Below are 16731 nucleotides of genomic sequence, written 5' to 3'. Positions count from 1 at the left end.
TTCTATTGTTTAAATGAGATAAATGGCCACTAGACAACTGTAGTAAACATCTCCATAAACATCAGATAAACTTTTTTGTAAAAAAAAAAAAAAAACCCAACAAAACAGGTACTTCTTGTATTACCTCATAACATGAGTTAGAGTTTCAAAGTAACCTATATTCCATAAATCAATATAAATAAAGCATGTATCAATATTCATTATCGTTGATTACACAGGTCTGCAACTAAAAAGCTGTTTGATTATTTTCATCTAATTTCCATGTATTTTGGTGTGCTGAAAATGAAAAAAAAAATACTGAAAAAATCCTGGACGTCAGGATTTGCCACAAAATGCAAAATTCTCTTCAAATTTATTATTTTTTTTTTTTAGGGTTTTGAAAAGTCAAAATTACTATTAATTAATTCACATCAATGCATTGAACATATATAATGCCAAAAAAATATAACTTTCAAAGAAAAGAACTTTCAGAGTGAGCTAATGAAACCAGCATCAACATTTTGCAGGCTGAATGAGCGGGTTGACATGCCTGGGCTGGTTTCAATTGTTTTATCTTTTTTCTCGCCTGTTCAAACTTTTTAATCTCAGTTCGTGTTAGCTCTTCATATTCAACCATGTTTCCCAAAATTAGCATTATGGCTCAGCGGAAGTATATTAATTCGCCTGACAGTTTCTGTAACATTTGTGGTGAATATACAGTGTTGAAGCAGCAGCTGAATATTACAGACTTTGTGAAAAAAGTATACTTTGCATATTTTGGACTAAAGCTTGGAGATCAAGATAACCTTGTGCGCCTCAAAGTGTGCAAACGGTGTGTTGAGGCCCTCCGAAAGGTGGAGTCATACCTGAACCAGATGAATCAAGTTCTGACTTTGAATATGATACAAGACCAAAATTGTTTGTCTTGTGCATGCTGCTCGGTGCAACAAGCTGGGTATACCAAATACCCTTGTTTTCTGTGTCTATGGGACAGTCGAGACAGACAAAATCACTGGACCAAGAAGAATTGGCAGCCGAGGGTGCTCACAGTTGGTGAAAAAAATGTCCTCCGAGAAACTTTGGTTCCTCCCCATAAAGTTCTTCTACCACCTCTCCACATCAAATTGGGATTGATGAAGGAATTCGTAAAATCGCTTCCAAAAGATGGAGAATGCTTCAAATACTTGGTCGTCAAGTTTCCAGGCCCCTCGGAGGCAAAATTGAAGGAAGGTGTGTTCGTCGGACCAGACATTAGAAGGCTTATAGCTGATCAAGAGTTTATCAATACCATGATGCATACTCAAAAAGAAGGGTGGATTGCATTTAAAGAGGTCGTAGAGAAATTTTTAGGCAATAACAAAGACCCTGACTACAAAAAAATCATCGGACGAATGCTGAAAGCATTTCAAGCTTTAGGTTGCCTGATGAGTTTGAAAGTGCATTTCCTCCATTCCCACTTTAACAAGTTTCCTGAAAATGTGGGAGCTGTGAGTAAAGAGCAAGGTGAAAGATTCAAACAGGACATTAAAGAGATGGATAGAAGATACCAGGGAAGATGGAGCATTACAATGATGGCAGACTACCGTTGGATGCTTCAGAGAGACATTACAGATGCTACTCACAAGCGTAAATAAACCAAGAGAAGCCTCACAGGGAGGAAGAATCGATTTTAGTGTCTGATAGTGAGCTCATTGCAGTTAAAAAAAAAATATTTTCATGAAACATTTGTAAAAAAAAAAAATTAATTTTATTACTATTTTCATTTATTTTGAGATATTGTCTTATTTAACATGGTTACTTAAATTGTTAGAAAACGTGATGTCCTATGACAAAACGGAGGTCATTTTCGGATTCAGCGCACTCAAAAACAAAGATTACGTGGAATAACCAAAACAGCTCTCGAAAATAAATTTTTTGCAGACCTGCCTTAACTGCCTCCAAAGAGTATAAATTGCCTTTGGTGCATTAGGAAGTAAAAGGCAAAACATCTGATTGGTCACTATAGGCAAAAACAAATATTCATAGCAGAGTGTAAATACTAATATTTCCAAGCATTTTGAGTTCGAAGAAAAAAAAAAAAAAGAATTAAAATAATTCAGATTTAGTATTTTTTAATGAATATTACTTGGTTCTTTAATGAGAAAAAAAAATACGGTACTTCTATATAAAAGTACCAAATAAACCTCCAAAACCTAAAGAATGACGGTATTTTCTTCCCAACTTTCAATCTCATTTTGTGCAAAGAACTCAATTTTCACTGGTTATTGGCACAACTGGAAAGCCTTTGCACCTAAGGCAGAGAAAGTTCAGTGGTGGGATGAGGGTACGTGCTTCAACTTGATTTGCGCTCGAGGTAAAATAATAAAAAAAAGAAAAAGAAATGTAAAAATTATTATAGTGACACAGAGAAGGGTGGATGCATTTTGGAAGTATTTTGTCATGGTCAGATAAAGATGTGCCCAAACTAGCCAAGCTATTTCTCAGACAGACATTACTTGTTAAATGCCATTTCTGGTCTAAAGAATTTTTGGTATACTCAAAATTAATCAGGAGCTTAAAATAAACTACTCTATTCATAAAAATGTCACCTCCTGACTTACATGGGAACTTTTACGGGATGCAGTATTATAGAAGCACTGCCGTAAGATCAGAAGGAGGAGCAAACAAAAACCCAACTGAAGTAGACCCCACAGGAGTGATTTCAGGTGGCGATTGTATGATGCGATGCTCATGGTTGGTCTCAACTGGTTGTTTTAAATGACAAAGCTTAAAGAAGACTTGTTACCAGGTTTTCCCAATATAAATAAAGGCCATCACCTTTAATACCTACAGTATTTTTCAACAGCTTAGCAACCTCTACATAAGTCCCCAACCCCATCTCTCACAAAGAATCTTTTATACTCCACACATTCGGCATGGGCATCGCTGGTCTTGCTTAGCTCCTCCTATACCCTCGCAATTGCTGTCCTCCTGCCCTGCTCCATGTGTATGACGTGTCCTATGTCACTCATGCAGGACCCCAATCTTCCTCCTGCACACGAGTACTTAGTTCTGCCTTGCTGAGGGCAAAGTCTGGTAATGGGCATGTTCTAGGAGAGGCCGAATAGTGCCGATGACCCGGAAGTAAAGCCAGCACATGCACACTGCAACACTTTAAATGCAATGAATAAGTATTCACACCCTTGGCATTTATGTTTTGCTACCTCACAACCTGGAATTTCACTGGATTTGAGGGTTTGCATCAGTTCATGTAAAGAACATGCCTACAACTGTGAACATTTGCTTTTCATGTTATTGTGACGCAAACAACAAATAGGACAAAATAACAGAAAACTTTAGTGTGCATAACTATTCACCCCCTAATATCAGTACTTTGTAGAGCTTTTGCAGCAATTACAGCTGCAAGTCACTTTGGATAGGTCTTTGTGAGAATTCATCAACATCTTGCTACTGGGATTTTTTTCCCATTCCTCAAAGTAAAACTGCTCCAGTTCCTTCAAGTTAGATTGTTTCATTTGGTGAACAGCAAGCTTCAATTCTGACCACAGATTCTCAGATTACGGTCTATGCTTTGACTAAGCCGCTCCAATACATTTACACCTTTTCTCTTAAACTACTCGATTGTTACTTTAGCACAGGGGTCCCCAATACCGTCGCTCGCGAGCCACTTGTGTCTCGCCTGCTACTGATATGTGGCTCTCCAATGGTCCCTGGAAATGTAGCTGTACAGCGCCGTGGGTCTGCTTCTCAGGGCCGGCGGTTATTGGTGGGCAGAGTGGGCATTTGATTCAGGGCCGCCACTCTCTGAGGGGGCCCCAGCCTTTCAATCATAAACTTCAGTGATTGTACAAGTTCTGTACTATCAATGAAGTTTCTGCATTTGCAGAATGACCTTTGGTGACATCAGTCATGTGACTCACCTAAGGTATTAGCGCTGCACTGCGGGAGTTCCTAGACCTGCACATACGCAGTGTCAAGGAGCTGGAGAACCTGCCTCTATTCAAATGTATGCGCGCCCTTCAGTCGCTCATACATTTGAACAGTGCGGCGACAGGACTGAGGCAGAGGAGCTCCTCAGCACCGCACCGAGACATATCGTCATCACTGGGACTGCAGACAAGAGGACGACATGCAGGCACAGGTAAGCGCTCCAGAGGAACCAAAAACGACATGCAGGCTGGGGCGTAACAACCACGGTCGCAGAGATCACCATTGCGACCAGGCCTGTAACAGCCCATGATTCAGATCCATGTGTGTCCGCGAAAACGCTTTCAGCTGAAATACATTGCAGCACAGAGACCCGTCGGGTCCCTGCTCTGCGATGTGCCGGCCGCCGATTAAGGCCATGAATATTCATTGCTCCCCACGGCACACAATCGTGGGCATGGGGAGCAGATAATATGCTGACAGCTGCAGGGGCTGTAAGTGGCTGCGCATCACACTGACATCGTGCTGGCAGGACGACGCTGGGGGAGCACAGGGTAGGTGAGTACAATTGTTTATTTTTTTTTTACTGTGTGCTGGGGTGGGACTATATACCAGGAGGATGGGGAGGCTATTTACCAGGAAGATTGGGGGGGCTATATACTAAGAGGATGGGGAGGCTATATAGCAGGAGGATGGGGAGGCTATATAGCAGGAGGATGGGGAGATGCTTGGGACATATACCAGGGTGGAGCTATATACCAGGATGAGGACATGATGGAGCCATATATACCAGGATGAGGCCATAATAGGAACATATATACCAGGATGGGACCATAACTACGAGGATGGGGACATGATGGAGCCATATATTGTATACCAGAATGGGGCCATATAGGGGTTATAGCCATGATCGGGGATATATATGTGGTTTGGTCATAGTGTTGCAGTAATTCTCCCTTGTATGTGGTAATATTCGGTTACTACGTGGTCTAATTATGGTGTGGTGGTATTACTCTCTTGTATGTAGTTGTATTTGATCACTATGTGTTGGTAAAATTTTATCTGGTCATAGTGTTGCGGTATTTCTCCCTTGTATGTGCCTGTATTCCGTCACTATGTGATGGCAATATGTTGTCTAATCACGGTGTTGCGGTATTTCTCCCTTGTATGTGGTATTATTGGTCTTGGCATAGTGGATTGTGTTGTGTATGGAGGTCTCATTTTCTCTCTGATATCAATATGCGGAAGATTCTTTATTTCCAATTGTTATTTCCTGTTTACTACTGCTAAATTGGCTTTGACTACATCTTCATCTCTACAATGTGGCTCTCAAGGTCAAAAAGGTTGGGAACCCCAGCTTTAGCAGTATGCTTTGAGTCATTGTCTTGTTGGAAGGTGAACCTCCATCCCAGTCTTAAATCACTCTGAAACAGGTTTTGCTGAAGAATATCCTTGTATTTCACACTATTCATCTTCCCCTTGACTTGGATAATTTTCCTTGTCCCTGCTGCCAAAACCTCCCGCCCCCCATAAAAAACAACCCCACAGCATGATGCTGCAAACATCAGGTTATGTTTCACCATAGGGATGGTGTTCTTGGAGTGATGAACTATGCTGGTTTGGCTCCACTGTTTATCTTGGTTGTCAAAAAGTTCAACCTTGGTCTTATCTGACCACAGCACCTTCCGCCATACATTTGGGGAGTTTCCCACATGTCCTTTGGCAAAATCAAAACGATCCTTCCAATTTTTGACTTTAAGTAAAGGCTTTTTTCTGACCACTCTTTCATAAAGGCCAGCTCTATGGAGTGTACAGCTTACTGCGGTTCTATGGACAGACACTCCAGTCCAGACCTGGGCAAGAGGCGGTCCGCGGGCCACATCCGGCCCGCCTACTCTCTATGACCGGCCCGCCTGGTTCAGGGCGTCCTTGCTGGCCGGTCACTGATGAGGGAAATCTGACCTGTTGTCCAGAGCACAAGGCTCCGGGAGGCCCGTGGCCAGATTGCCCTCATCACACGCTGCGTACCGGGCAGAGAACAGAGGACAGATCCTGCAGCGCCGCACAGTGTAGGCAGCGGAACGCAGGAATCTCTCCTCTGTTCCCTACCCAAACACTTTTCTCTGTGACACACGCGTGCCCTGATATAGTCAGTGCGGTATATAGGGGGGTGTAGTGGTGTAGTATATAGTGGTGTAGTTTTATAGGGGTGTGGTATAATACAGGTGTATATAGAGGTGTAGTATAATACGTCCCACAGAGCGCTGATCAGGGATGCACATAACTGATCTGCATCCCTGCTCAATTTTTTTTTTCCGTATCCCCGACGCTTTTTGTATTTCATCCTACCGTGCATCCTGCAGCGGCTGATCAGTGCACCACGTCTGTGCGTTTGTAAAGTCAAATGGCGTTCCTTCTCTTCTGAGCCCCGCCATGCGCCCAAACAATTGATTTCCACCACATGAGATATTTGCGTACTCAGGAAAAATTGCACAATACGTTTTATGGTGCATTTTTTCCTGATACCGTTGTAAAAAAAAAAAAAAAAAAGCTACCTGATTGATGCAAAAAGTTTGTGGTAAAAAAAAAAAAAAAAATAAAATAAAATAATTTCCACGGTTCAACGTTATCAAATTCTGTGGAGCCCCTGGGGGTAAAAGGGGCTCACCAAACCTCTAGATAAATTCCTTGAGGGGTCTAGTTCCAAAATGGGGTTATTTGTGGGGGAGCTCTACTGTTTAGGCACCATAGGGGGGGTCTCCAAACGTGACATGGCGTCCGCTAATGATTCCAACCAATTTTGCTGCCAAATGGTGCTCCTTCTGTTCTGAACCCCGCCATGCGCCCAAACAATTACTTTCCACCACATGTGAGGTATCTGCGTACTCAGGACAAATTGCACAATTCGTTTTATGGTGCATTTTTTCCTGATACCCTTGTGAAAAAAAAAGCTACCTGGTTCAAGTAACAGGTTGTGAAAAAAAAAAAAAAAAAAAAAGAAGTGTATTCATGGCTCAACATTATCAACTTCTGTGGAGCCCCTTGGGCCTCGCTAAACATCTAGATAAATTCCTTGAGGGGTCTGGTTTCCAAAATGGGGTCACTTGATTCCAACCAATTTTGCTGTCAAATGGTGCTCCTTCTCTTCTGAGCCCCGCCATGCGCCCAAACATTACTTTCCACCACATATGAGGTATCGTCGTACTCAGGAAAAAATGCACTATAAATTTCATGGTGCATTTTTTCCCTGATACCCTTGTGAAAAAAAAAGCTACCTAGTTGAAGCAACAGTTTTCTGGTAAAAAAAAATTTTTTTTCTTTTCACGGCTCAACGTTATAAACTTCTGTGAAGCCCCTAGGTGTTCAAAGTGCTCACCAAACATCTAGAAAAATTATTTGAGGGCTCTAGTTTCCAAAATGGGGTCACTTGTGGGGGAGCTCCATTGTTTAGGCACCACAGGGGGTCTTCAAACCCGACATGGCGTCCGCTAATGAGTCCAGCTAATTTTGCACTCAAAAATTAAAATGGCGCTGCTTCCCTTCCGAGCTCTGCCGTGCGCCCAAACAATTGATTTTTACCACATATGGAGTATCAGCGTACTCAGGAGAAAATGCACAATAAATTGTATGGTGCACTTTCTCTTTTCTCCCTTGTGAAAATTAAAATTTTATGGCTAAAGTAACATTTGTGTTAAAAAGTAAAATTTTCATTTTTTCCTTCCACATTGCTTTGGTTCCTGTGAAGCACCTAAAGGGTTAATAAACTTTTTGGATGTGGTTTTGAGCAGTGTGAGGGGTGCAGTTTTTAGAATGGGGTCACTTTTGGGTATTTTCGGTCAACTCGGCCTCTCAAAGTCACTTCAAATGTGATGTGGTCCCTAAAAAAAATTTTGTACATTTTGTTGGAAAAATGAGAAATTGCTGATGAACTTTGACCCCTTCAAACTTCCTAACGAAAAAAAATTTTGTTTCGAAAATTGCGCTGATGTAAAAGTAGAAATGTGTGAAATTTTGTTTAGTATCTATTTTGTGTGACATAACTCAGATTTATGGGCATAAATTTTCAAAGTTTGAAAATTGCGAAATTTTCGCAAAATTTCCTAAATTTTCACAAATAAACGCAAAAAATATTGGCCTAAATTTACCACTGACATGAAATACAATAGGTCACGAAAACACAATCTCAGAATCGCCAGGATCCGTTGAAGCGTTCCAGAGTATAACCTGTCAAAGTGACACTGGTCAGAATTGCAAAAAATGGCCCGGTCATTAGGGTGTTTTAGTGGCCGGGGGTGAAGGGGTTAAACTCAGGTTGGAATGTAACAAAATAGGTAAAAGCCAATGGGGTGAATGCTTTCACAAGGCACTGTAGCCATGGTCGGCAGAGGACAGAGCAAATGTATGCAGGAGTAAGATTGCGGTGGCGCGTAAGTGATTTAGGAACCTTCGTCCACATGAAGCAGGGCAGGAGGAAGCAATTGCACGGATGGAGTAGGCACTGAGTAATACCAGCAACGACAATCTGCCAAGACCACACCGTATGAGGAGGATTATAACCGATTTTTACTTAGGATATGCAGAGGGCTTTGGAAACTTATATACAGGATGCTAAACTGCTGTAAATGAGGTATTAAAGGGAAAATGTCACCAGATTTTTCCCTTATGAGCTGTGGCCATCATGAGCCCATATACACAGCATTTCAGAATGCTGTATATAACGTAAAAAACCAAACACCTTTATAATACTCACCTAAAGTGGCGATCCGGTCCGATGGGTGACGCTGCTGTTGGTCCAGTGCCTCCACCATTTTGTCAGATCGTCATCCTCCTCCCTTCTGAGGCCCATGAGGATGACGCGTCCTACGTCATCCACACAGGTCAGCATCAAAGTACTGCAATGCGCAGGTGCGAGGAGTGTGCAAAGACAGCCCCGCGCATGCACACTACTATACTTGGATCTGCCCTCAGCAGAGTAGATCAAAGTGCGGCTGAGCAGGACCACAATGCCAGCCTGTGTGGATGACGTAGGACGTGCCACCCCACATGGGCCTCAGAAAAAGGATGATGGCGATTGGACAAAACGGAGGAGGCGCCGGACTGACAGCAGTTATGATGTAAGCCAGGTATGCCACAACTCTTAGTGAATTTTTTGGGTGGGCTTTGCCACACCCCATCTGGACTAAGCATCATCTTGCAACATTTGAAGGCATTTTACACGAGAAAAGTGGGGAAAACTTCTTCACAAATTGCATTTTTTAAAAAAAATAAATAATGATCATCCTTGTACCTGTAAATTGTTTCCGTACCCGGTGAGAGATGTTCAGTTATGTGGGTAGTGCACTTGTAGACAGTGGTCAGACTGCCATATTTTACGGTATGGACTGACTGCTGGTCTTTTGATCCAAACTTACAGCTTTATAAGAATAAGTCAGCATTTATCAGGCTGTAAATTCTGGCGAGGAAAACTGCATGAAGTCCAGGCACTGGGGATCGTATTCAGACCTTACACTAAATTCCCTATTGTCAGGTGCTGGTTATGAGAGTGGTGATGTGAGCGATTTGTCTGAGTGTAAGAACGAGATTATGTTTGGGATTCGTTATTTGAAGGGGGTTGTTTTGGCAGCAAGCAGATGAGCTTTGCAACTTTTCATCAAATAAATGGGAGAGTTGCCAAAATCTCTGCCATCTGTAAATCCACCCCAATATGTATGGAAGTATAGTTCATTTTTTTATCAGCGTTGGAAATATTTGCCAAGAAGAGAAACACGTACAAGTCTTCAATAGAATAAACAAACTTTATTTTAACAGTATTACAGAAAGCAAAATATTCTTAATACAACTTGAAGCTGCTATAAATCTAATTTGGCATTTTAACTATACACGGTCAACTGTAAATCAAGACGAGAGACAAACTCAAAACACGTTTTGCTAGTGGTAACCAAGGTGGGTGTAGTCAGTGGCTAATTCAGAAAGCATGGTATCTTCCTGCATGCCATAACCTGTATAAATCATTACAAAGCATTGAAAACATACATCAGTGTGACTATGCTTCTGACAACTCTACCATGTACACATAGACGACAGCAAAGTGTTTTACTTAGGTGAATTCAATAACAAGGGTCTAATATGGACACATTAACAAAACAGCACAATATAGCTTTAAGCTGCCAAACGTTTACCCCCAAAGTGACAGATGGTACCTATGTATCACCTGTCCTGGAATGTTTGTGTCTAAGTTGTCTTTCTCCAAAAAGGGAGAGGCAGTGTTTGTTGCTAGCTGGACAGAATTAAATGGACGATATCTAGCTGGCTGAATTCCCCTTTGCTGGCCTACTCCCTACCATGCAGCAATAAAAACCTCAGATACGTATAAAATAGTCAAGAAGAAGTTCTCAAAACGAGGTTTAAAAAAGCCGTATTGTGACTGATATCTCCCTCTTTTTTTGTCATCTTTGAAACCCTTAAAACACAAGTGCTGATAGAAAAAAAACAAACACCAATGAATGTGAAAGTGGATTGGAAACTGTAAGAAACATGTACAAAAAAGGTTGTTCTCTAAACATTTAATTCACCTGAATATTTTGTAAATATGCAAATGACCTCACAAAGAGGCTTCCATTAAGACAATAGTTAAAAAAAAAAAAAAAAAAAATAATATACAAAAAAAAAAGTGGGAAACTACATTAGTTACACAGATTTCGGCATCCTCGGATTAGAGGTCTGTTTTGTTTCATCTTTAAAAGGTTATTTGTTCACAAACATACAACCAAGAATTACAAAAATAGAAAGTAGTTGTGCAAACAAAACTCTTACTATAAAGCTATGAATGTTAGGAAGTGGTTATAAAAATTAAACAAGCAGAAAGGAGTGAAAAGAGCAAGTCAGGTGGTAAGCTGAGGTTGTACGTTGGCATCATAACCTTCAGGTGTCCCGTCATGCTTGCTGAGCCTGGTCAGATCAATTGTAACGTTAGCAGCAGGACAAAGTTGTGTGGCTGAAATTCCTTCATATTGTAATCTTCATAGACTTTACTCTGGAAAGATAAAGAAACATACAAGAAATTAGCAATGTACAAAATAGCAGAGAACATCATATTCATAGTAAAAAATCTAGAACTGGTCCAAAGCATGATAGTACGCGCATCGATTTCCTGCATAGCACCACCACCAGATATTGTATTACATATACGGTACATTAAGGATAAGGACCACTCACGGACAAACAACACACATATAAATCCTACAAAGTTGCATAGTTAATACGTTTGTTGAGGAAAAGACATTGCATAAAATATAAAACTTAATTCAAAGATCCTAGCAAAGGATATTATCTTAACCCCCCGGAGGTTACAATTAGAGGAGCCAGCGTACATGAAAAAATTCCCTTTATAGCCCGAGGGGCTGAGTATACTGAACAGAAGCAAGATACAGAAATAATGGGATTATGAAGGTCTCCATAGGCTGAGAAAACAACAGATTGAACAAATGAGCTGGGATTTCAGAATTTTTCTGGTTTACAATAAACTTTACTAAATGGCTATATAACGTTCAGCTTCATTCATTTGTATATATGCACTGGGTAAGTATCCTCTTTGCTTACCTCACATTATGACCAATCCAGTAAAGCAATATTGGATGCAAATTACTGCCCTAATGTGCTATGCTAGTGACACTCAGTGTCGAGAAGAACAGGGCAGTAACACTAACACAGTGACATGCTGCCCCACAGTCAGTCATTACAAGCCAGCTCCAATAACACCCAGTACATGAGACGTGCGGTGGCTTTGGCGTCATCTGCGGTGGATGCTGCTGCACTTGGCTTGTAAACACCTATCCCAGGATGTAGCAGGTGGAACAAGCCAGTATTGCACCATTCCTACACAGACAGAATGCACTATTTTACAACTTTGTATTTAATTAATAATTTACAATGACATCTTTAAAATTCTATTACTATTCTGGATAGTAGTATAATCGTATCAGTTGTGTGGGTTTGGTTATACAGAGCTGTGCAGTAATGTACAAAGCAAATCAGTCTTTGCCTCTACATTTAGAAACGGTTTTATGCAGTGCAAAAAAAAAAAGGTTAGTACATAAAGTGAGAGAAATGGCAATAGGGGGAAACATGTGTAAATGGTTTAACAACTGGCTCAATAATAAGAAAGACTAATTATTAATGGAAAATATTTGGATTGGGTCACAGTTAACAGTGGGGTAGCATATTAGTCAGTATTGGGTCCTCTTTTTAACATATTAATGACCATGTAGCGTGCATAAAACTCTGCAGGGTAATCAACACAAACGGGATAATTAATGTAAGCTAAAGGCTTGGGCTGAGAATTTGCAATTGAAGTTCAATGTAGATAATTGTAAAATTGTACAAATGAAATGAAGTAGTTTTCACAGACCATTTTAACCAGTGTTCCACAATTTAATACATATATGTACTAAATTGTGGAACACTGGTTAAAATGGTCTGTGAAAACTACTTGGGTGTATGGGTAGACGACAAACTGAACTTTAAATAACAGTGCCAAGCAACTGCTGACAACGCAAATAAAACCATAAAATGCATGAAAAGAGGCATAGATGTTCATGACAAGAACATAGTTTTGCCTTTAGAAAAGGCACTAGTGCGACCACACAGTACTGTGTACAATTTTGGGCTCCTTGTATAAGAACGACATCGCTGAACTAGAACAGATACAGTGAAGAGCTACTTAGGCTATTAAAGGGAATCTGTCACCACTGCTTTGCTATGTAATCTGAAGACCGCATGATGCACAGGTTAAAGCTGGGTTTACACACTGCAACATCTCAAACGACATCACTGTAACGTCACCGGTTTTGTGACGCAATAGCGATGTTGTTTGCGATGTTGCAGTGTGTGAAACCTATCAGTGACCCGGCCCCTGCTGTGAAGTTGTAATCGTTACAAATCGTTCAGGACCATTCCTAGGTCCTTTGTTTCCCGCTGTGCAGCAAGCATCGCTGGAAAGTTTCAGTGTGTGAAAGACTTTGCAGCGACTTTGTTTGCAACTTCCCTTTCAAAAGGCTGCTTATCAACGCCCCCAACAACCAGCTAGGTCGCTCTGCAGGTCCGGATCGCTGTTGAGTTGTTGGCCAGGTTTGCCTGTTTGACAGCTCACCAGAGACTTAGCAGAGACTTAGGGAGGTCGCTGTTATGTCACAAAACCGGTGACGTTACAGCGATGTCCTTTGCGATGTTGCAGTGTGTAAACCCAGCTTAAAACACGGAATTCAGAGATGTGTCATTTATTAGGCTGTGTAATGTTTCCACACAATGGTAGTGATTATCTTCTGGTGATAAAACAGACAGGACAACAGCGCACTGGAGGAATTGTCCGACCTACCCCCTCACCTAAGAAGCAGCTCACTGCAGGCAATGTACATGCAAAGCTGTAGTGTGGGCGGCGTTAGCATTCTGAACTCTACTACATCTAGGTACATTGATTGTGTCACAACAGCTCCACCCAGTAGAGAAAGTGATACATTGGTGGAAGCAGTACATTCCTACATTATGCTGCTGTCAGATGCAGTAGCAAAAACTTGGGAGACAGACTTCCATTAACCCTTCTATGACCAATGACATAATAGTACGTCATTGGTCGTGTCCCTGTGGTTACAGCAGGCTCCTCTGGGGAGTATGCAGTAATCCCTGCGTGCATGTCTGTTAATCTGATCAGCAGACATGTGTGGCTAACAGGCGCGGGTAGAAAGGAGATCAAATCAATTAATTTGATCGGTACACAGAGTAGCCAGAAAAATATTCCAAAAGCAAATATTACGGGGTTTTTTTTTTGGTCGCCACAACAATGCATTAAAGGGGAGAAGAAAAAGACCCTGCATATTATGATGTGCGCACCTAATTTTTAAAAAATCCTGAACTTCTTTATTAAATTCTAAGGATAGACACTTTAAAAACAATTAAAATTAACATGGAGAGCAAACACCACTGTACACCAAGATATCAATTGTGCACTATGCCTATAATATTGGACCTTATCATATGCATAGTGCACAATGGATTATATCTTGGTGTACAGTGGTGTTTGCGCTGCATGTTAAATTTTGTTTTTAAAGTGTCTGTCCTTGGAATTCAATAGTTGTTCATCATTTTTTTAAAATTTGGTGTGCACATCATAATATGCAGAGTCTTTCTTCTCCCCTTCTTGCATATCCCTTCTCTGCATGATGTGACACCCTATGTTTTTGATACATAACAAATAGGTGCACCTGGTGTTTCCTTACAGGAAACACTGCATTAAAATGCAATAACAGGCAATCAAAACATTGCATCTACACAAAAATGGTATAATTAAAAACATCAGCACAACACGCAAAAAATAAAGTCATCACTGAGCCCTAGATCCCGAAAAATGAGAACGCTGTAAGTCTCAGAAAATGGCAACAAAAGTGCAATTCTTTTTTTGCACAGACTTCTAAATATTTTTTTCACCACGTCAGTTTTACCATATAGTGAACATGGTAAACAAAAACCATTGTAGAATTTCACTTTTCATCACAATTTCCCCCCATTTGGAATTGTTTTTCCGTACACTATTTGGTAACATGAATGGCGTCATTAAAAAGTACAACTTGTCCCGCAGAAGACAAGCCCTTATATGGCAATATTGATGGAAAACAAAAAAAGTTATGGCTCTCAGAAGCAAAGGGGGGGGGGGGGGTGGGGGGGGGGAGACACAAAAATGAAAAACGGAAAATTGCCCGGGGGTAAAGGTGATAAAAGGAATGGGTGAATTGCAGTAGCAAGACAAGTTTTAAAGATGGGAGTGTTCTCAAACTTATCTTTAGGCCTATGATTGTGATATTGCTCCCTCACCTACTGTGGCTTGAAAAAGTATTCATACCCTGTGAGCTTTTCCACACTACATACACAAACTTAACAGGTATTTTATTGGGAGTTTATATGATAAATCAACAATAGGTAGCAAACATTTTTGTGATAGTTGGTTTTCTAAATATTTAAAAAACACAAATCTGAAAATTGTGATTGTGAAAATTGTATTCAGCACCCAGTAGTCTGGTACCTTTAAAAATTAAAAAAAAAAAATCTGAGAGACAACTTGCCTCCAGAAGTCACCTAATAAATAAAGTGAGTACAACAGTGTGTAATCTAGTCTCAGTGTAACTACAGTGGTTCTGTGAAGGCCTCAGAGGTTTATTTGAGAACATTGGGGATCAAACCGCATCATGAAAACAAAAGGAAAACACAAGACAAGTCTGGGATAAAGTTGTAGAGAAAAGTAAAGCAGGGTTAGGTTATAAAAAAATAGCCCAATCTCTGACCATCTTAACGAGTACTGCTCAATTCATCACCCAAGAATGAAAGGAGTAAGGCACAACTGCAAATCTGACAAAACATGGCCATCCCCCTAAACTGACAGCCCAAGAACAGAAAGCGATAATTAGAAAGGCAGCCAAGAGGCCCGGGGTCACTCTGGAAGAGCTGCAGAGCATCCACACTTCAATAAGTTGATATATCCATACAATAACTTAGTTATATACTTCACAAATCTGGCCTTTATGGAAGAGTGCCAAGTAAAAAGCCATTTTTTAAAGCAAGCCATAATAAGTCATGTTTACGAAAAGCCATGTAGGAAACATAGCTAGGATGTAGAACAAGTAGCTTTGGTTTGATGAGACCAACGTAGAATATTTTGGGGCGAAATGCAAAATGCTATAGGTGGTGACACGTCATCCTAAAAAAACAGCATTCCCACCGTCAAACATGGTGGTGGCAGCACGATTCTGGAGGATGCTTTTCTTCAGCAAGGACAGGGAAGCTGGTCAGAGTTGATGGTAAGATGGATGGAACTAAATACAGGGCAACTCTGGAATAAAATCCTGTTTGAGGCTGGAAAACAAGCAACTAGTGCATAGGTTCACCTTCTACCAGGACAATCGTCTTATACATACTGCCACAGCAACAATGGAACGGTTTAAATCAAAGCATATTTGTGTGTTTGAATGGTCCAGTCAAACTCCAGACCTAAATCACATTAAAAATCTGTGGCAAGACTTAAAAAATTGCTGTTCACAGATGCTCTCCATCTGGTGTCACTGAGCTAGAGCTCGTTTGCAAAGACAAATGAGCACATTTTTTTAGCCTCTGGATGTGCAAAGCTGGTAGAGACATACCCCAAAAGATCTGTAGCAGTAATTGCAGCAAAAGCTGGTCCTACAATGTATTGACTAACAAACTTTAAAATAAGAAAGAAACGTGTTAACGTTCATGTGGGGTGAATACTTTTGCAAGGCACAGTACATCAGTGTACGAGTGCTAACAACATACATGGAATAAAATGAGAAACGGTTACCTTAATATTAGTGATGTATAGATGAGAAATAAAATAAACCGTGTTCCACTAGAGAGCCTTTATCTTGCAATGATAGATATAGTGCTGCTCACCATTATTAGCACTCCTTAATTTTTTTTCATAGACTGTACAATATCTTCAGAAATAAATGGAAATGTACCAAAGTTATACCCTCAGGAACTTTTAATCAGTGGTCCAAAGTAAAACAACAATAAAACATTGTTTGACAACTTACATGTCGCAATTTCAAAGGAGACACAGAATAAACAGCCTGTGCAGCAATAAAGGCATCCCTAATTAATACTTGGTTGCATGCTCTTTGGCATTGATGACAGCCTCCAAACATTTCTTGTAGCCATATATAAGCTTCTTGCAATTCTCAGCTGGTATTTTCTCCGACTCTCCCTTTGCAGTTTGTTCAAGCTCTTGAATATCTGTAGGGTTCTTTTTCCCAATGGAATACT

The 16731-nt window shown here is 40.6% G+C and overlaps 1 protein-coding gene across 16 annotated transcripts in view; it reads right to left on the bottom strand.

Moving 5' to 3' along the window:
• Positions 1-9682: 9682 nt before the first annotated feature.
• The window catches only part of EPB41L2 (erythrocyte membrane protein band 4.1 like 2), a 204683-nt gene continuing 197634 nt past the window's right edge, over positions 9683-16731 (bottom strand). For all 16 annotated transcript variants that reach the window (XM_075339882.1, XM_075339886.1, XM_075339888.1 and 13 more), the window contains one exon: positions 9683-10939. The gene's annotated coding sequence lies outside the window, so the exon portion shown is untranslated. The remainder of the gene's footprint in view (positions 10940-16731) is intronic.

The sequence above is a fragment of the Anomaloglossus baeobatrachus genome, chromosome 3 (genome assembly GCF_048569485.1).
Source record: "Anomaloglossus baeobatrachus isolate aAnoBae1 chromosome 3, aAnoBae1.hap1, whole genome shotgun sequence".
Classification (NCBI taxonomy): Eukaryota; Metazoa; Chordata; class Amphibia; order Anura; family Aromobatidae; genus Anomaloglossus; species Anomaloglossus baeobatrachus.
The sequence above is the reverse complement of the archived record's forward strand: the minus strand, read 5'-3'. Positions and strand labels throughout refer to the sequence as shown.